Genomic DNA, 21,233 nt, shown 5'->3' with positions numbered 1-21,233 from the left:
ATTTGTCACAGAGATTCGATTCACCAAGAACATTTGCTAAGGTTGGCCAGTTTCCTTGCTCACTCTTTGCAGAAGGTGAGGATCCAATGCACAATGATGGATTGATAGTATGTGTGTAAACTAAACTGATATAAAATAATGAAAAAGGCAGCAGTAGAAGTGGGTATGGGTTAGAAAAACTTAGCTGCAAGAAGCCAGCAATTTCTTTGTCGAAGTCTCTGACCTCTATGACACTGATGCATACTGCAGATGAAAAAAGAGACATGCCTTTGCATTCAGTACATCATTGTTAGGCTCTCATTAGGATGAGCATGAGTAAGAACCTGTTGTGGAGTCTCGTTACAACAAGTCTTTGAAGGCATCTTAAAGGAAAAAGTCCTCAGTACAGCACCATAGATACTGATAGCTCACCTGCAGAGGTATGATACTGTATCATATGACATGGAACACAAAATGACAAAATGAGCACTGATCCATTAAACAGATTTGTTCTTGACAGCACATGACATTATGGCAGAGTCTTTTAAAGAGCAAATTCATGTAGTCATGTCTAATTAATTGGTCTGAAACATGAGACTGACAAAACTTAAGGTTGCAGCTAAGCAAGATCCTCAGTGAAACACACTATCGGAATCTGCTGTTACTCATTAGTCAGAATAAAACCAACAGCACCACTCCAGAGAGAGAAAATCAGGGATAATATCTAAGCAATTAGTAGTTGGATCCAGTGTTTCAAGTGTCACACATATTCTGTGACCACAGGAACATGACAACAAGGATCACTCATTTACAACATACAGGACCAAGGAAGCAATACAACAGGCACAAGCAACCACAAAGGCAGTTAAATCCTGGATGTGCTTAAATATAAATGTGAACACTTCTTTCCTAAATTTAAGAATATTCTCTGTCAATCCACTTGCTCTCAGGGCCAGATTCAGGATATCTACTTCAAGAAGGTTACTTAAGCATCAAAATCCAGCCTCTAGGAAGGTGGCTTAGGGCACACAAAGCTGTCAGGTGGGAGAGGTCAGCATCTTCAATAGTCAGGCAGTGTTATAGCCTGTGGGGTGAATTTGCAGCTCACTAAAACACAAACCAACCTCAACCAACGCAGTCCTGAGCAGGAGTGCTCTGGCCCATTTCAGAGCTGCATGCATACAGAGGGCATAAATTCTACCAACAAACCTATGTCTGCTGTTTTCCTGATGGCACAGAATGCCTTCAGAAATGCCATGGTACTAGGAAAAGATGTAGAGGGAATTCAGAGCATTTTGATCCAGATCCCTGATGTGCAGCCTTGAGTCAGGCACTTACGCCTTGATTTTGATGCAAACCTGGGGCAGAAACAAAGAAGAGCCATAAACCAGTGAGGCTGGCAAGGGGTTACTTTCATCTTGCCTGGTGGAAGTGAGATGAAAACTGCAGATACAAGAGGAAGGCATTCAAAGAGGCAGCGGAGCAATGCATTGGCAAAGCTCCTGCCGGAGGTGTCTAAGGGAGCAAGAGATGGCAACAATTAAGGGAGCTGTGGCGGCAGGAGTAGGCAGTGGATTTGTCTTGACGATTTTGGAGACAAAGGAGATGGGAATGTATTTATAGAGGCAAGCTGGATTGGAGAAGGTATTTTCAAAATAGAGGTTGCAAGAACAAGGTTACCGTGCTTGTGTCTCTGCCACTGAATCATTGCGACAATTTCCCCATCTGTAAAACTGAGATAATAATACTTACCTATCTTATGGAGGGAGGGGAGTGTGTTGTGAGGATTAATTAGCTAAGGTTTGTACAGCACTTTGAACATGTAGAGAGCGATATAAGTGCTCAGTACTAAGATTATTATTAATATGGAAGAAATAAGCCAGGGTGGGGGTGGAGAGTGAATGAGCAAGCTTTTAAAAGATAAGGAGAAGGAAGTAACAAGAGGATGATAGAGAATAGGAAAGGTTGGGATTAAGGGACAGTTTCTTAAATTAGCAGTAAACACAGGGAAACCACTGAAAGCTTAAATGAAGGAAGAAAGCATTAGTAGCAGAGTTGTTAGAACTATAGGCCTATGAGTTCTGATATTATTCTCATTTTCTCTTGTTTTGTCAGCTTTACACCACACACTTTGGGATTTTTGTTGTCTTCCCAGAAATCTTTACCTGGAACACTGGCTGCAAGTGAAATAAATATGAACTGTCAAACTCAAACTTTTGCTTTGGCACTACAGCTCCCACCATATCAGTAAGCTGTGAGTCTGAAACATGAACTTAAAAAATAAGTAGTCTCCTATTTGCATCTTTTATGTAAACCTATCTGCCCTGGCCCCTGTGTTAGTGGTTACCTTGGCTGAAGGCCCGGTGTCCACCGAGACTCCACCCAACCTCCCCCCACACAGGGAAAAGGAGGAGGGAGGGGGGAAAGAAGAGGGAAAAAAAAACCTTGCAAAATTGATACTGCCGAAAAAGGTGGTTTTATATTTACACAGACAGGGGAAAAAAAAAAAAAAGAACTATAAGCACTATACACACAGGGAAAACTGATAATAAAGACTACTTCCCCACAGAAGGTGTTTTCCTCCTCTGAATAACAGCTGTCTATCCCATGCAACTGTCCCGGAAGAGAAGAGAGGGAGTTGTTTCCTTCTCATCTTTTTATATCTGACCTGACGTAACATGGTATGGAATAGCTTATTGGTAAAATATACATCAGGTCACCTATCCTAGTTCCATTTCCATCCCAGGGAGGGTTACAAACCCACTACAATCTGTAAAACCTCAAGAAAGAAAAATCAACCTCCCTCTCAGCAATACTGTTAAGGACAGAAAAAACATGTATTTTTAGCACACGTAAAACTTGCAATATTAAGTTCACTTTCATCTCCTTCTTTCAATGAAGCAAAGCAGATGAGGGTATTCTATTGGCCAAGGATTTGTGACAGGTTGCTCAAGACTGGTAATTTTAAACAGAGTGTATGTTCATTAAACATAGAACAATTCCAGGACACTCTGTAGTGTGCTTCTCCATGACAGTAAGCAACTGCAGTGGTCAGTCTGACTCTGTCATCTACGAATTTATAATGGAAAACTATATTTCCTCCTGCCAAATCCCCAGTTTCTATTTTGTGACAGACAAATTACAAAAAAACTTAAATTGTTCTGAATTTTATCCAGAATAATCAGATAAAACAGACACACTCTGTTCACCCAGCAGAGGAGATAGAATGCAAAAATTTTAACTAAGACAGGCAAAACAGACTTCAAAGTAAGCACACCTTACAGAGCTTGTTTCAGCCTAATAAAAGCAATGCTACTGAGACAGATCATTTTTCTTACAGACGTGTTTGTCGTCAACCCTTCTTTGGGGATCATGGATTGAAACTAGTGTGGGTCTAGGTGTATCTTTTGATTCTCTTTGTAGTTACAGCACCTAAAGTGACCTTTTAGTTTATCATCAGGTTCATTTTTCTGTGTAGCTGACTCTACCCATACAAACCTATTCATAAACATAAGAAGACACAATTTCAAGGAAATAGCTAATTTTCCTGGTGTGCCCAGATCCACAGTAATAACTAGTGGATCAGGATAGGTTAAGTGATCACTAATAGAACAAATCTTGTTACCAAAGGGGCTGACTAAAGCAAAAAGTTTTGATAAAGCTAAGTATTTCTGAAAGATAAGCCCAGAAGCTCAAATATAGCTTCTATTTGCAGTGACACCTGATGCTGGTAGCTGGTGCTGGTACATGAGGTGTCTGAAAGAGCATGAGAACTCGTCTTCTGACAGTGAAGACCTCTGAAGGCTCTTGACCTGGTTGTTCCTAATACGAAAGCTGTTCCCAGTTGAAAATTCAGTCTTAGTGTAACAGGAGAATGCATCAGAGCTTTACATGGAGCAAATAACACTTTCCCTTGGAATGTAACAAAATCCAGTAATGCAGAGAGAAGGGAGACTGTTGCCTGTAAAGTTTCCTGCGAATACTGTGAAAACATTTTGTACAATTGTACTGTCAGGGTTATGTGGCATTTACTCCAATTTGTTTAGGACGTTGACAATAGAACTTCATGGCTTTCCCTCTTGAGTCCAGGTTTCTAACAACTGCCTTCCATAGTAAATTATGTATTTCAAATTATGTTTTTAGCAAGGCTATGCTCTTTCTTTTACGAATGGAATAAAACACTCACAATATTTAAATATGCAAGCAAACAAAATGTCTAACAGCAACAAGGAAATGAAGGTGAGCTGGCTGTATATCACAAATGAATACAGAGAATCATTACAGTTTGCATACACTTCTAGAAAGGTGTCCTCTGCCAATAATTCCAGTCATAGCCTTCCACTATCTAAGCCAAACTTACTTGTTTAGATAACTACATCAATACTGCCAGTCTCTTAGCCGGTGGTTTGCATGAGAGACAGCTTAGCCCTTTGTGGGTGAGTGCATATTGCTGCCCTGTCTGGAAGGACAGTAGATCTCTGTGTAGCTAAGAGTGGTAATGTGGTGCTCTCCTATTCCCTTACTTCTATCCCTTTGGGTGAGGAAGACATTCATGCAATGTTCCTTATACAGGAACATAAATTTGTTTTTTTCCAAGGAACTGCCAGTCTGACCTTCGGACCCCCATTCTCACCTTACACCTTCATTTTCCTATTTTATACCTCTTACTCTGTTACTTTAACGGGCCTAATGCCTGAAAGGCAATTAGCAGCTATACTAATTTTTGCAAAGGCTGTTATTATTAATGCTGTCAGGTCCATCCATCTCTGGAGTTTGTAATGTCTGCATAGCATTTCAGTGACAAAATGCAATCATGTTTTTAGACACTATAAAATCTGCACAGTGCTTCAAAGACATAGTGATATCTGGGGGAGAATTTATAGCTCTTATAAAAATTGATGTTTTAAAAAGCAATGATTTTTTAAAAAGAGACCAGGTATTCATGAAGGTAATCCAGAATAAAAATTCTTGGAGACCTTGCAAGTAAAAATTTGAGGGTTTGTCCATGTGAGGAAATTAACTGGCAGAACTATGGCAGTATAATTATAATGCTGCAGCAGTTACTTCTTGTGTAACTCTCTGTGTTCCTACATAGACACTATACTGGAATAATAGTCTTTTTTTTTTTTTTTTTTTTTTTTAATAGACCTTACACTGCTTTCTAACTAACATAAACTCTTTCTGCTTCATAATCACTCGGCCCCCTACGACTGAAATCAGTCCTCCATTTTCTCTTTTGTGCAAATGCCCCTTCACCAAATTACACTTTTGCAGCATAACCAATGACTACAGAAAATGTCTGCAACTACTAATTATAGGCAAAAAAAGAAAAAAACCAAAACCAACAAAGAACCTGACATGGTAAGGGAATGTGTGCAACAGAGTGACAGAAGGCCAGAGCCAAGGCTACCATGTTTTATGTACAGTAGTAAGGGGAATGGTTAAGGTGATCTCTGAGCAGAAAGAGAATTTACTGTACTCCATCAGATGATATGAAATTCCTTTCCTTACTTTTCTGGAATTTGCCAGTTTATTGTGTGTAGAACTCACAGATGAGCCCTTAAAAAGTTTGTTGCAGTGATTTAAAAGAGAAGCACCTCATGGTTTAGGGAAAAAGCTGAGGCAGTTCAAGACAGCACCTTCAGTGAGTGAATTTCAATTGGCTTTCAACTTAGTATTGCAGGAAACTTTGGGAGAAAATGGATTGAAGTATTTACAGAGCATATAAATCACAATAAAAATGAGAACACTTTCTCAGTTATCTACTTGATGAATAGTAAGGGGGAACAATATTAAGCTGGAAGCTTAAAAATTTAATATGGGATAATGCAGAAGCGGGTATGGTTCAACTGAGGATCTGATATTGCAATAACCAAACAAAAATGGAACTTGAGTGGTTTATACATGTTATCAGAACTCTTCAGGTGAATGGAGGTCTTACTAAGAGGATATATTTTTTTATAACTGTAAACTGTACAGTCTGATAAATGTTTAATATTAAACTTATCTAAAATTCTAATAAAATAAAACATACAAGGACAACATCTACATGAAGTAGTTCAAGTTGTTTTTGCTGCGGCTCTAAGAAACAGTTTACATTGTGTTTGCTATCACAGAACCCTGTTTAATAAAAAAAGGGGAGCGGGAGTCACATAAAGCAAAAAAATGGGACTCGGTGTTACCTAAATAAAAGTTTCTTGCTCACCAGATGAAGCTGGCCACAATACATTGTGCAGATTGGTCCGTCAGCACACACCAGACCATGGGCTCCATCTTACAGACATTGCTTTAACAGACAGGTAAGCTCATTTTGCAGTTTGCATTTCCAAATTTTGTATGCTTGCCAGGAACTGGATACTAATGAAAACTAAACACCATAGCTACAGAAGATGCCCTCAAATAGTCACGCTTTAAGTGACTTTCCTTTTTATATGTTTTTAGACTTCTATATTTTTTCTTCTAAAAATACTCTAACAATTAAGTTTATTGGTAAGAATAAAATAAAATAAATAAAATATAATTAAATATATGTTGCACAACATTCACTAAAATGTGTTCTTAGTAAGCAGAAGTTCACCTTTTCCTGAATCTTTCCCTCTTCCTATCAGGAGACAGAAACATAGCATGTGAACCATGTATCTTAACACAAAAATTTAAATTCTGAATCAGAAAAGGTACTGAGCAAAACTCCAAAGAATAAAATGTAACTTCTAGACTTGCTGTTTTATCATTTCCCTCTTCTAGTCTGGAGAAAACAAGCAGAACTGAAGCTGGTAGTGAAGTGACTTACCAGACTGGTAGAAAAACAAGGATTAGGAGTCCCAGATTCCCACTCAAGCACCATCTGCAGTGAGCTACATTCCTTGATCACTCCTAATGTCTTTGTTCAACTTAGAGAAGACCTGTAACTGAATTCTCTTGGTTAACTGATGTCAAATATTTCCCAACCAGGAATTTATGACCAATATGATAATAACAGATTACTCTGAATGATGAAAAACATGAGAAAATTGGAACTGGGACAAAGCAGTTGGACAAAGGACAACATTAAGAATTCATATACTTGTGCTGATTTTGAATGCTGCTGATACAAATCCCTCTAAGTCACTGTTCCACTGTCCTACTACAACTAAAGGAGTTTACTTGTCTAAATATGTTTGTAGGAGGGTGCCTCTTTCACATAGATGCTGGCAGCATCAGTGCTCAAGCCAGCCTGTGCAACAAATGGTCCCCATTGCTGGGAACTTCAGAAATGCTCCAGTATTTCAGCATTTATTACCACCTTACCAATAGGAATGTTGTGCATTGCTGTGTACCAGTTAGTCTCTTACATTACCCTCACCACAAGATTGGCTAGTGCAGAAACAAATCCATTTTTTTTTGTTGTTGTTTTTGTTACAAAATCCAGATTTGACCACATAGTTACAAAGGATAATGAAAACCTTTGGAGACAGAGTAAAATCATGTTTAATGTAGTTATCCCAGGGTCTAGTAAATGGTCTTTTCCTCAGCACCTCTTCCTCTCTCTGACAAGCTGTTCGCATTTAATTTGTACAGGGCACCATTGAGTCTTGATTAGTTTAGTCGAATAGCCACCTCACCACCTACATCCAAGCAATTGTTTTACAACAAGAGATTCCCTAAGGCCAGGCAGCAGAGAAATCCTTAGTGTATGGTGCAAAAGAGTTGCTGAAACTGCTTCAAAAAGAATGAATTAGCAGATAGTATGTTGGTAAGGTGACCCAAAGCCACAAGCAGCAAAATGCATGGGAATGTGAGAAGTTGCTGGGTTGTACTAGTTGTCCATCTACCCCAGTATTTTGTCTCAATGGCAAAAGTAGATGTCATTCACGGACAGCATGTGAGCCTAGTCATTATTTGCAGTTCATTTCTTTCGTATTCCCTCAGCACACAAATAGAAACACCAGGGATTTCAGAGGGCACCTCCCTGTCTAGTCCTTCTATACCTCTTTATGGACTTGTTGTCCATGGATTTTTCTGGCTCTTGTTTTGATGACCATCTTAGGGTCTGCCTCTGCAACCTCTTGTGGTAGCAAGTTCTGGAAATTCACTATCCAGTGGGTAAAAGGCTTGACTGCTTCTTTGCTTTAATTCAGGCTCCTACTGTTTTCACCGAGCAGCCCCTACTTCTCATAATGTAGAATTTTGTGAACAACAGTTCAGCATTACCTTTGTGTCAGAGCTTCACTTGTCTGCCACCTTCCCCCTCTCTTCTCCAGACCAAAGAGAGGTATGACTTCAATTTATTGATTTGTGAACAACTCTTGATTAGTCATACTATCAAAACCACCTGTGTTGTGTGCATTTTATTTAAGTAGAGCATTTTGAACTTCTTGTAATACAATGCTCTCAGCATCTTTGAGAAGCCTTAATTAAGAAAAACCCACACATCAAGTGTAATGTTCATATTTCCATTTGGAAGCGCGAGGGAGAACAGAATGCTTGAGCATTTCTAACTATTATTAAAGATGCCCAAAGAAATAATATTGTTTATGTTGTGGGATTTGAGACTAGGTAAGCAATCATGAAATTAAGGACTGTACTATAATGTCTATGGAAGGTAAGAAAAAATTTAAATTGTAAGGTCATGTGGAGCCCCTCTCAGTATCAGCACCTCAGGATCAGGAAAGACAGTGGGGATTAAGATGAAACTGAGAATGAAAGGCCTGATTTCTCTTGGTTCTTAGTGAGATCTGGGAGCCTAGATGTCTCCTTCTCCAGGGAAAAATCCTTCACCATATAATTTCCAGAATTTAAACATCAATTTAAGTAGAATTTAAACACCATTATAATATTGGTGCTGTGTAACTTGGCATGGCTTTTCTTTCAGAATGTATTTTAAAATACAGAAAAATTCGAATAGGCTTTATGACCGTACACCTTCCTATGCATCATTATACCATCTGCCCACGGTATCTTGTTCCTGCAGCCTTAAAAACCTACTTTCATAATCCTCATACCAACCAAAGCAAGGTATCTCACTGCATTTTCTTTCTTTTATCCCTATTGTTGTAGTGTATTTTCATAGAAATACTTAGCCTGTAGTTACTAGGGACAAAAATGCCTCTGAGTGCCATGTCCTATGAAGTCTGGGGACCAAGGTCAGGTCACTGACTATTTCAATATCCATGGCTCCATACCTGTAGCCGAGTAAATTATGCACAGAGTGTTTATTTCAGGCATTTTCTTGCTCATCTCAGAACAGTTGTTTAAAAATGTCTGTTTTCAGGGTGAAATGTTTTAAGCCTTATGTTTGACTGAGTAGTAGAAAGTAGAGATAACCTTCCCATTTCAACTCCAGCTCCAGGGACCTGCCAGGCCTCTCTTTCCCAGCTTTTGCTGACCCCTGAAGCCCTGATAGACACAACCAGCTGAGCTTGGCTGGTCCTTTGTCCTGCGTGTCAAAGGAATAATCACACCCTAACTGCTTACTCTGCCTTTGGCCCCTCCTGTGTCTTGCTCCCCTTCCCATGTTCTGCTTTGCACTGTAATTCCCTGGCTTTCTGACCACTGCCTCTGACCTCCCTTTCGTTTTGCCCTTCAACTTGGTACAACTGTATCCAGTTTCCTGTCCTTTGGCTTGGCTTCTGGTCCTAGGTCTTGCCTAGATGCTTGCCTTGTATATCTTTACTCTTCTAATGCCTGACTTTGACTTGCCTGGCTCTTTCTATTGATTGGGCTCTACACCCAACTTCAGTTATATACTAAGGTATTGATTACTTGTTAAAGTCCCAAAAGAAGACAAATTTTGGTTTTAGTTTCATTCTTTCTTTTTGCTACGTTAGGAATATAACTCTCTGCCTTCAAACTGAGATAGGAATGATCAGTTGTCTCTGAGAGAAGGGTGTTTCTTTTTTTGCAGGGTGAAATCGTATGTCTCAGATTCAGCTCTCAAATATGGAGTGAAAAACATGTTCCCAGCCATTAACCTGAGACCCTTGATTCTGCCAGAAATTCTCTGGCCAACAGAGTTCAGCAGCAAGCACCTTGACAACAGAGAGGTATTAGTTCAAGTGAAGACCTGTATTAACATGTTACCTCACAGGGACTTAGCCAGGAATGGATGCACTGATGACTTTTTACCATGACAGAGAGATGACTTAAACAATACTCCCAAATTGTGGAACTATTTTTTGATCATGTGTTCACAAATGCCTGTTCCAAATCTTTGAGAAAACTGTTAGCATGTGAAGCAGGACCTAATGTAGTACATCCAAAAATGTTTCTTGCTTTGAGGCAATAAGAAGAAACAAGCTGACTGATCATATTCTACTGTTCTCTGTGCCTGGTACACCAGCAATTTCGTAAAGCGGCAGTCAAGAGAAATGTTACAACTACCATTCATGAACATACACTTTATCCTTGTGTATAGCCTATATTCAGGAAAATATTTAAGAAAGAGCTTGAGTGCTTTCCTGACAAGAGATATTTCCAACCAGGGCCTCTGTTCACATCAGTTCTTTCACTAGGGCAAGAAAGAAAGCTAAGGTAATCTGAAAAGTTCACTTTAAATCTTAATTTTCACATTGCAGTTTTCTGATGAGCCCAATCCCCATTAAGCTACATATTTTCTATGCATGGCTTAACAATGACCTGTTTTTTAAACAGTAAAATTCTATCCTCTTTTTTTTTCTTCTTTGAAGAGGGAAAATATATTTTTTTGCCTTTTCTTTTGTTAAAAAGTTTTTAAAATCCGGTCTTGTAAAAGGTTAGTTCTACAATTCTGTGATTCTATGTGCCTCTGGAAGCAGGAGAGCATTTACACAGGGCTCAATCCTGGTCAATGTCTCCACACACCCAAGTGACAGTCAGACCTTGCCATGCTTGTTTGAGTATGCCAACAAATCTTCATCACTTTAGACACCCCACAGAATTTGGAGGAAGAGTAAAAGGGTCATCCACTAATAATCTCTAAAAATATGAAAAATAGAATTCTCAGCTCATGAAGGGCCATCAAATGTGAAAAGATAAGCAGAATTAAAGAGCATAGATTTTAATTTGATTTGTTGTATATGGACCTCTTCTACTTTCACTGAATTTAGAATAAACATTTAAAAAATATAACCATATAACTGAAAAACAAACTTTGCTACTGTGACGCCATATACATACAGATGGTGAAGTTTTGCTAAAGGCAGAAAAACCCCCAAACTCTAGCACTTAGATCCCATTGTCTTCTAGAACTTGGAGGTTTCATGCTTAGAAAAAATGGCCAATTTCTGAATAAAAAGAACTGGAAAGAGGGAATTACTTGATTTTGTTTCTCTGTGCTGAGCTAATGAATATTTTACTGAACGTGGGAAAGTACTAATCTACTTTTTTATTTCATGAAAAGCAATCTTGAAAACTCACTAAAGACGACTGGAGAATTACAGTGTCCTCTATCCATCCAACTCTGTTTTCCACTACATTCCCATTTTCTTCCACCTTTCTTTCCAATCTGAAAAGAAGGGACTGATGCTAAGCTCCGTTCTCTAGTGCTCAATTAAAATTCATGATGTGAACACCTAAAAGTCAAAATGCAGAAGTCTGCCCTCAGTTCTTACTCAAGCATAACTGTTGTTAACTTTTGATAAATTTGACTCATTTTTGTACCATTTTATGTATTTTCTTCTAAAATATTTAAAATAGTTTCCTTCATGTAGGATATACAGGATATTGGTATTTACCTACTTCACTGGTGATGTTGAAGTGTAGTGCTATTTGAGGTGGCACGAAAGAAGCCATCAGATTGGTGGTTTTGTCATACATGAATAATGTATCCCATCCAACTTCATTCTGACAATATCATTAGACTAAACTACGATATATAATTTTTATATATTCTAAGTATTTTTTAGCTACATGTGGTATTCAGTCCAGCAAAAACCCCCACCCCTAAATGACATAATGACATTACTGAGGGTGGTTTCAATGAAAATAGTACTTACAAAATATAGCACAGTAGTCACTATATATTCATTCCCTCTCCCATCAATTAATTACATCACCCTTTAAGACAGACATATAATGTAATTAGAGATTTGAACAGTTCACAGCCAGATCACTTAAAGTAACATTGTTAATGGGCTTTAGAAGTTCTCCCTTTAATATTGCCAGTGTTATAACTTCTAATTACCTTAATAATTAGGGCTGTGTCATTCATGATTGAGGTAACAGTTGCTAACACTAATGGGTATGAGAGGTCTCTCACAAGGCATGTTTTGATGTTCTCGTCCAGTTGCTTAGGGCAGGCAAGAGCTATTTGTCCTTGGAAACATAGTAGTTGCTATGTGGTGGCCTGGGCAGAGGCATCCTTACTAACCACTTTAATAGCACCACCACCACTGCTGTTTTCATCAAGGAGTGACTGTACGAAATGCTCTCACCATGCACTGCCCTTGAAATGCAAATGTGGCACCTATGGATGAAATCTGTTGAACTCTAATTGCAATTGTTGTTATTGCTACAAATAACAGCATAAACTTGAATGTGAAACCTGACTGAAATCCAAAGAAATCCATAGGTAGCCCTTCCCCATTCCCAACCCTACAAATTAGCAATGGTTAAGGTTTTCAAAGTCTAAGATGACACATTTGCTTAGATGTGTTTCATTGTGCCTGAGTAATTCTAGGTTAAAGTCTTAAGGGAAGCAATTGGAATTTGCAGCTATTTTGTCGAGATATTACACTAGTATCACCATTTCAAATCCATTTTTTCTAAAGACTTCTGGCACATATACTGAAACCAAGCCTTTTATGAAGAATAAGAGTCAAAGGTTTCTCTGTATTTGGCTGAAACCAGAAATTCAGAGATAAAAGCCTGTTTGTTGGCCATGCTGCCCTTTGAGGCTTAAGAGTTCATGGGAGAGTAGAGAACTCAGGATTTACTCTACTGTCTTCCATACCTCAAATTCACCATGATTTGTGTAATTAGAGACCAAAAAAAGATTTGGAGAACTATCAAACACAAGTAGATACAAAAAAAGAGCAACTTCATTGGACAGACATTCACCAAACTGGTTTTAAGCATCCAGTTAGTCCCTGAGGACTAGGAACAGAATGACCTCTCTTATTTACTTTGCTTTTTGGAACTTTATTACATGTATAATACGATAGTGATGGAAAATATTAAATCCCCAGGGGTCAGGGGAGCATTTATTTCTTAGATTTGTTTGTTTTCCAGACATAGATTCAACTGATTTCCTGACTCAAGTTAAATTACACTGAACAGGTAAAAGGGCAACTCTGTGATACAGAGAAGAATACCCTAGGGATTAAAAAAAAAAAAAAAAAAGACTGATTTATCCCAGTCACACTAAAAAACCCCAGGAACTTAACATTTATTAGACTGGACATGAAGGACATACTCATATAGATAAGATACAGATGGTAAATTAGCCCTTTAAAGTACAACATTGAAATCAATACACTACACAGACACCACAAAGACACTCCCATTCCTTTCCATCTAAATTAAAATCTAGGTAAAAAACAGAAACACTCCCCCCCCAAAACCAAAACAAAACAACCACCAAATCCCAAACTCATGTAGGTACTTGAGCAACAGGTGTGAGAATTTCCCTCTCTCATCAGGTAAATATATAAAGTATTCATGGTTGAATCAGATTTAATTTCTATAGGCTTCCGTTATTAGTTTGGCAAGTATCCTTTCTTCTTTTGTGCTCCTTTTCAGTGAAAACAAAATAATTATAAGAGTACTAGCTTTGTCTGCTTTGACCTGACAAAGTATTACATACACTCCTCTACATACAAATACAATCTCATCAAGGAAAGAATTTCCATTAGGAGTGATCATATTTCCTGTTGAGTACAAGATATAATTCCAGGATTCAAAAATCCCTATATTAAAGTAATCTTGAAGATTTTTACATCAGCAAGTCACAAAATACACGAATGAATATTCACATACGTATATGTGTTTGTATACATTGTATGTGCATATATATGTATGTAGATACACACAACTCACACATATTATAGTGACACTAGTGCTAAACATTTTGCTCGTACATTCCTAAAAGTTTTCAGAAAATCTTTACTAACCATTTGGCTACAGACCTATTTCACTAAATTTCAGAGCAGTCATGACAGAAATTCTACAGCTATACCCTTAACTAAAAGACAAAAGCTATGAGATCTTAGCTCACATGAAACTATGCCAAGATCATTTAAGGAGCCCAAAGCTACTTGTAATGCAACACAAACAACAAGTAATTCAAAGTACTCTATGGACACATCCTGTCATAGAGGAACTTGCTACCAGATTTCCAGGTACACTAACAACATTGGCTATTTAATGGGCCATTTGCTGTGAATTACTGTTACGTTAAATGCCTAAGCAATTTCCTACATGCATAATCCTACGTCATAACTATATGCATATGAATAAGGGTATGCATGTAACAGTACTTCACATTAACACTTTATGTTTGCATTTTAGAACAACATTTAGTGCAAGTATTTTTGCTAGACTCAGACAAATTAAAGAAAGTAACCTGGTGACTCCAACTTGGCAAAACACAGGTGCACATCATATGGAAGAAAAACACCCTTTAGCTCTCGTACTAGGAAAACTTTTATCTTCGTGCATTAAGCCCAGCCACTCCATTCAGCAGAAGAGGGCATAATGGGGCTACCATGCCTCTGTCTTCTAGGTGTATCATCCTCTTTTCTGTCACAACTCCCATCCACTCCAAAATACGCCTTTGTCTAGTACATCCTATTGGTACACATTAAGCTTTTTCTTTTCTGTCTCACCCTGTGGAGACTTAACACAAAAAAATCAGCAGTGTCTCACTTGTGCGCACACAGGCTTTTATAGCTGTTGGAATGTGTGCTTCACATTGCACCATACAGTTCTGCTGCCCTCAAGTCACTCAGATAGAGGCCTGGCCCAATTATGAAGTGATATCCAGACATCTGCATGCCTGTTCTTCCTTCCAGTGAAAACCAGAATGTGATAGAGATGAGCTATTGACATAAGACAAATCTCTATAAATACCTGTTTAAAAAACCCCAATAACAGTAACGTCAGTTCCAGTGTCACACCTTGCCACCAGAGATCAAGAGAATTTCATGTGACTTCACATGAAATGTGACACCTTCTCACCTAGCCCTAGGAGCAAGCTGTAGCTAGAACGTGCATCCAGATGCAAAACGAGAAAACAAGCTCCAGGTCTCAAATACAGGCTGGGTGAAACTGCTTTTCCTGCCTACCCATCTCTCAATTAACAAGCTTCCTCTGCATTCAGTTCTTAACCCTGACATACTAATTTCCTCTGGCATCCAAGGTACAGAAATTAAGAAAACAAATGAAACAAATGTAAGATAAATTCTCCCATATTTCAAAAGGATATAAAATTCATGTTTTCTATCACAGGTAGCCAAAAGTTTATTGAATTAGAACCACTTTCAACTACTAATATATTACATACATAACTCACTTAAAACCTTTTACATACATGGAGGATAAACGCTTAAAAATTTCCATTCAGTGTTTTCCTGGAAGAAGCAGTGCTGGCTAAGAGCTTCCCACTAGGAAAAATTAGGATATCTGAAACTGCCAATTCTGTTGATCATAGTGAAGACAAGTATATTCAAACACACCTTTCTAAAAAAGCCCAGCAACATTCTTGTCAATGTTACACTCTGTCACTAGAGAGTAAAAGGAGAAAAAAACCAACTTCACTCTAAGCTCTGCCGTGATGTTTTCCCAACTTCTAAAAAGGCACAAGCAATATGTCCTTCTGATATTAATATAACCACACTACCAGTTTTAATAGTGTTTAAGGTGAAACTACTTCATTTCATTGTCCTCGTGCATGAAAAAATCATCACTGGAGTTACTAGAAGGCTGAATATCTGCATGTTTATGAAGAAAGGAGTGATGATTAAGATAAAACCATCCCCTTACTGATCTCAGGCTGCTTTTTCAGATTAAAGAATAAAATTAAAGAATATTATAACATTAGAAAACTCAGAGCTTGCTTAGGGTGAGTGAGTTCATGATAGGCACAAACTAATAACTACAGCCATACAACACATTCCTACTGACAAATCACTATACTACAGGTGCATGCATAAAGATTAACATAAACATACTGCTATTTGCTATGGGATTTCTATTTTTCTACTTATACTGTTCTTTTTGAAAATAAATATATTACTCCATCAATAATTTCAATATCCTTGAAGAATATTCGAGAACTGAATACTGTATACACATGCTTGTGTGCTACATGAAAATGTTGTAGGAGTCAACTGCAATTCTACAGGTCCATTTCTTTGCACAGTTTCAGCAGTTCATTGCTAAATAAAGCCCCATTTCTGTCCCTTTCTATCATATGATTTAGCAAGTGCATATTGAAAAAATGAGTAATTGCATTTGAGTCAACCTGCAAGCACTGAAGTTAAGCACCGTTTAAGTGTTGCAGGATTAGGGTTTAAGCTTCCAATTATCCCTATTGCAGCTGTGCGAGATATACCCCAATGAATGCATTTGTCATCAGTTTTAATTTGCGTTTTCTCTTTCAGGGGACTGAAAATGGCAAACACGAGTAGAGGCTGAGTGGTGTTGTTTCTGTTAGGCCTACACACCTAATAAAACATAATATTTACTCTCAATATTATCATCAATAATTGAGTTAGAGATTCACTGTATGACCCAGTGATCATACTACACATGCTACCTCATTTAGGAAACAGTCTGGATTTTTAAATTCAATATTGTGTAAGTTCGTAAAATTGATACATACATAGAAATATAAATAAAATATTTATATGTGTGTAGCAGGTTCAATATGTCACTGGAACGAAACCAGCAATTGCTAGGGAGGTTTTGTGGCTGGTTATGTTATTCAGAAGGACACAGTACACAATCTCAGGAGTCTCTGCTTACCTTAGGAAATACTGTTAAGAATTTCAGCCACGTGGGAATTGTTATGTGGGTATTTTATTAGTTGTCAATTGCACAGCATTATTTTTGAGCCAGTACTGGACTCAAATCCTAAAGCTGTCAGTATGCCATACACCCTCTTTGAAGAAAAAGAAAGTCTATTTTTTTTTTTCACCAAATAAGTCCTACAAAAATACTTAAAAAAATGTCAAGACTACACTTTGTCTACCACTAGATCCTGCTATGGCCTTATGTACAAATCATATTTGAAGCAAGGGAAAAACAGGTACTGTAATTTTTGTCACAAGGTATTCAGATAAATTAATTAAATCGGGGTCATGTCCATATCAACTCGAAAAATGCACAAATTCTTGTTGCTATATTACTAGTTGAAATTTAGATCTGCGTAAGAAGCTGAATTTATTGCCTGATGGCAGTGAAACCAGCAGTATGCCCTAAGAGACATCAGACAACTATTAGAAATCACTAATATTTAACATTCCTGACAGAAAAATGAAAAAGCAACTCCTAAGGTTTTAGGGATCTGATGTTTTTCTTTGCTTAAGGCTGCATTTGACATACCCATTGCCATAAACCCTGGAGTCACAGTCCCCTACCAACTAAGTAAGGTCATGCAGTTGAATGGACACCTAAATGCAGAGATGTAATGATGTTTGATGCATGCCTGGTTGTCCTCCAGGGTGGAGTATGGACATGGCCAGCATGCAGATGAAATCCAAGAACCTGAGAACACTTCAGAATCTGATAATAAAGACATGGCCTAATTCACTGTAAGTTTTAATGGCCTTTCCTTGTCCCATCTTCCACTAAGCAGGATTCAGATTTGATCTCAATAGGAAGTCAAAGGAAAACTCCTAAAACTTTTTGGGTATCTCCTTCACAATAAGGAGATACTGAAGCAAATGTCAGTGAGAACTCTATTTTAGTTCCTTTTGTTACAGATCATAGAATCATAGAGTCACAGAATGTTTTGGGTTGGAAGGGACCTTAAAGATCATCTCATTCCAACCCTCCTGACTTGGGCAGGGACACCTTTCACTATATGAGGTTGTTCCAAGCCCTATCCATCCTGGCTTTGAACACTTCCAGGGATGGGGCATCTACACCTTCTTTGGGCAACATGTTCCAGCACCTCATCATCCTCATAGTAAAGAATTTCTTCCTAATATCTAATGTAAACCTACCCTCTTTCAGTTTTAATCTATTCCCTCTTGCCCTACAACTACATGCTCTTGTAAAAAGTCTCTGTCTCTCTTTCTTGCAGGGTCCCTCCAGGTACTGGAAGGTCACAATTAGGTCACCCCTAAGCTTTCTCTTTTCTAGGCTGAACAATCCCAATTCTCTCAGCCTTTCCTCATAGGAGAGGTGCTCCATTCCTCTAATCATCTTGGTGTCCCTTCTCAGGACTTGCTTCAACATCTTTTGATGTGCCAGAAGACCCCAAGGGATGCTAAGTCCAACATTTTACCTCCCTAGATAAGTAGCAGATACTGCAGTGATTAGGTTTCCTGGTGTTGGCTTATGTGAAGATGATCAAGTTGTGATGATACAGTAGAATGTAACATGGCTGAGAATCAAGCTATGAAATTCGGATTCCCATTTCTTTCCTCTTGTCTTCCATGCACAAGGCATAATGTTTTCTGATCTTTATCCTTTTTCTATCCCACCAGTTCCCAGTCATGCCATTCTCTACTTCCCAACCATTTTCCAAAACATCCCTTTTGTCTTTTTGCTTTCCCTCTGTCCCTTCCAACCTCTGCTAATTTTCTTCTTCTCATGGACTTTATTCCAACAAAACTCTACATTTATACCATATCTGTTCCTCTGTTCTGTACTGCCCTACATCCCTATGCATCATGTTGATCACTATTCCTACCATTTGACTTCCTGTAGCTTCCAACATTTTATCTGTAATCTGATTTTCATCAATCAAGATTTTAAAAAAAAAAAAAAGGCCACAATATTGGTAAGCATGAGGTACCTGAAACGATAATTATTACTGTAAAACATGTTAAAAATGTGCCACAGAAAATTTTCAAACTATTACCTTGTTATTTTGCAAAATGCCAGTGTGTGCCATTTTTTCATTACAAAATTGCTCCAATCACAAGTGTGACAAAATCTTCATATTTGTCACTGTAAGTTTTAAAAGGTTTGTAATAAAAATAGAATTTTAATTGCAACCTTTTGAAAATTGTAAATTTTGGGAAATTTTAACAAATACTAATACAGAGACTCTCAAACACTTGTGTGTTATGTTAAAAACAATAATTTAGTCTCAGAACAGGCTGATGAAACAGGTAGTGTTTTAGCGGTGGGAATTTGAGACATTTGACACTTTTCAAAGTGAGATCTGTAGATTCACAGATGCTTGCATTGGGTCATTGGACAGAGACTACCCATGTTCAGAAGATAGATGCTACTATACATCATACAGTATATAGTAGACACTGAATTTTTTTTCTGGAATACGATTTTGTTTCTATGCATAGGTAAATTTATACCAACAAAACCATCTTTACTTTAATAAAGTGTATTTTGTTTGGGGAATTGGTTTATGAACACTGGCTAACATAAGTAGCAACTACATTCAGATAGCTTTGCAACAGAGCTCCCCAGAACATCCATCCCAGAAGAGCCATTCAAGTGTTGGTGAGATTTCTAAACAAACCAACAGTTATATTTCAGAACTCCTATCCAGGTTAAATGCAAAATAAAAATCAGAGATTGGAATAAAATTCAACTTTTCTGGCTTTTCATGGCATTTCTTAATCAAGGTGTACTTCTACTGCAGCTCTCCGTGCTAAGAAATAAACTCACCATGTACCCTGTTATATTCAGTCTCAGCAACAGAATCCTGAACTCAGTTGCTGGAAAGTGAGAAATATAGTCTTAAACCTCCTGTTTATTTTCCATACAGCACACAGGAAAGCAGTAAGGAAGAGAAACATTCATTGTCAACTCCCATAATGTTCTGCAAGTATAAAAACTCGTGGCAGACAACAGGAAAAAAATGAATATATTTAAATATTGAAGTGGAGAGAAGGAAGAGAGAAAATACATATAACATAACTGATGACCTCCATCAGCATAGATTTTAAGGTTACTGCTGCTGCACGGGGTGTGAAAAAAGTCTATCTGTAGGAGGTCAAATACACTAAGCTTTAAACTGCAGAGAGCTTATAGGAATATTAATGGCACAGTCCATCCCAAGAGAAACACTGTAAAGAAGCTAATAATTAGAAAAAGATCTTGAAAGGGAAAAAAAAGAGAAAAGTTGTCATGTGTTCTTTAATTTGAGTGTCAGCTGGTACATAACGGAAACCAAAGCCAACCAAGTAAGTGTTAACAGTAATTCTACAAAATTTCATCCTTTTTAAAATTTCATCCTTCCCACTGTAAAGTGCCTGAATGTCAAAAGTGCCTGAATGCAAAGGTATTTTATATTATGGATCTGACCAAGTAACTCCTTCACCACTAGAAATGGATCTAATGGATAACTTTGTAAAACCTTGGTGACACAGTATATCAATTCAGTGCCATGATACAGCAGAGAAAGCCAAGTCTGCCTTTCTTGTAAGACAGGCAAGGTCCTTCTTCTGAAATCAGTTTTATATAAATTTGCAGAGTAATGGACTGCTGGCTTCGAAAATGTACACTTTAAAGCTGTGTGAGATCCTGACTATATTGCAAGATGGTGATGAGGGGATTCAGTTCTGCTGCACTGCAACTTCTTGCAGTACCTTTTCATAAAGCTACTGGTAATTTTATATGTGGAAAAGGTGAAGCCTTTCTGGAAGGAAGGGTGGGAGAAATAGGGTCCCCATGAAGAACTTCTATCAACATGAGCAGATTTAGTCCTACCTGGTTGTCCTAGGACATTGCTAGAAGGATGGAAGAGTATTATGGAGAGAGTAAGACTTATCTAACTCAGTTGGAGGAGGGACAAAAAGGAAGCTTTATCTTTTCTCTAATTAGCTTCTGGAAATGTGGACAAGCAACAAAATGATGAGTCCTAACACATGAGCACAGTGCTTGTGCAGTCATTTGGCCAAAAGGTTTCAGCAGTGAGTAATCCCTTGTTTTCTGTCTTCTAGCAGACACCTACATTATCTCAATACACCCAGTAGTTCAGTAATGAGCCTGTATTATTTCTCATTTATCAATGTGCACTTAAATGGCCACAAATAAGAGGGGTTATTGCATTTGGTAAAAAAAAAAATTATGTCCAAGGGGGTAGAATGCAAACTACAATGAATGTGTAGATATGACTTATAAATGCAGAACTTTAATTATCCTAATTGCAATGCTACCAC

At 37.9% G+C, this 21,233-nt stretch overlaps 1 long non-coding RNA gene across 1 annotated transcript in view; it reads right to left on the bottom strand.

The window, feature by feature from the left end:
• The window catches only part of LOC113945692, a 46,334-nt gene that overhangs the window by 20,701 nt on the left and 4,400 nt on the right, over positions 1 to 21,233 (bottom strand). The window contains exon 2 of the long non-coding RNA XR_003527171.1: positions 11,353 to 11,507. This is a non-coding gene — a long non-coding RNA (uncharacterized LOC113945692). The remainder of the gene's footprint in view (positions 1 to 11,352; positions 11,508 to 21,233) is intronic.

The sequence above is a fragment of the Corapipo altera genome, unplaced genomic scaffold, assembly GCF_003945725.1.
Source record: "Corapipo altera isolate COAL_440 unplaced genomic scaffold, ASM394572v1 0, whole genome shotgun sequence".
Taxonomy (NCBI): Eukaryota; Metazoa; Chordata; class Aves; order Passeriformes; family Pipridae; genus Corapipo; species Corapipo altera.
Note: the sequence above shows the minus strand (reverse complement) of the source record. Positions and strands in the feature narration are given on the sequence as shown.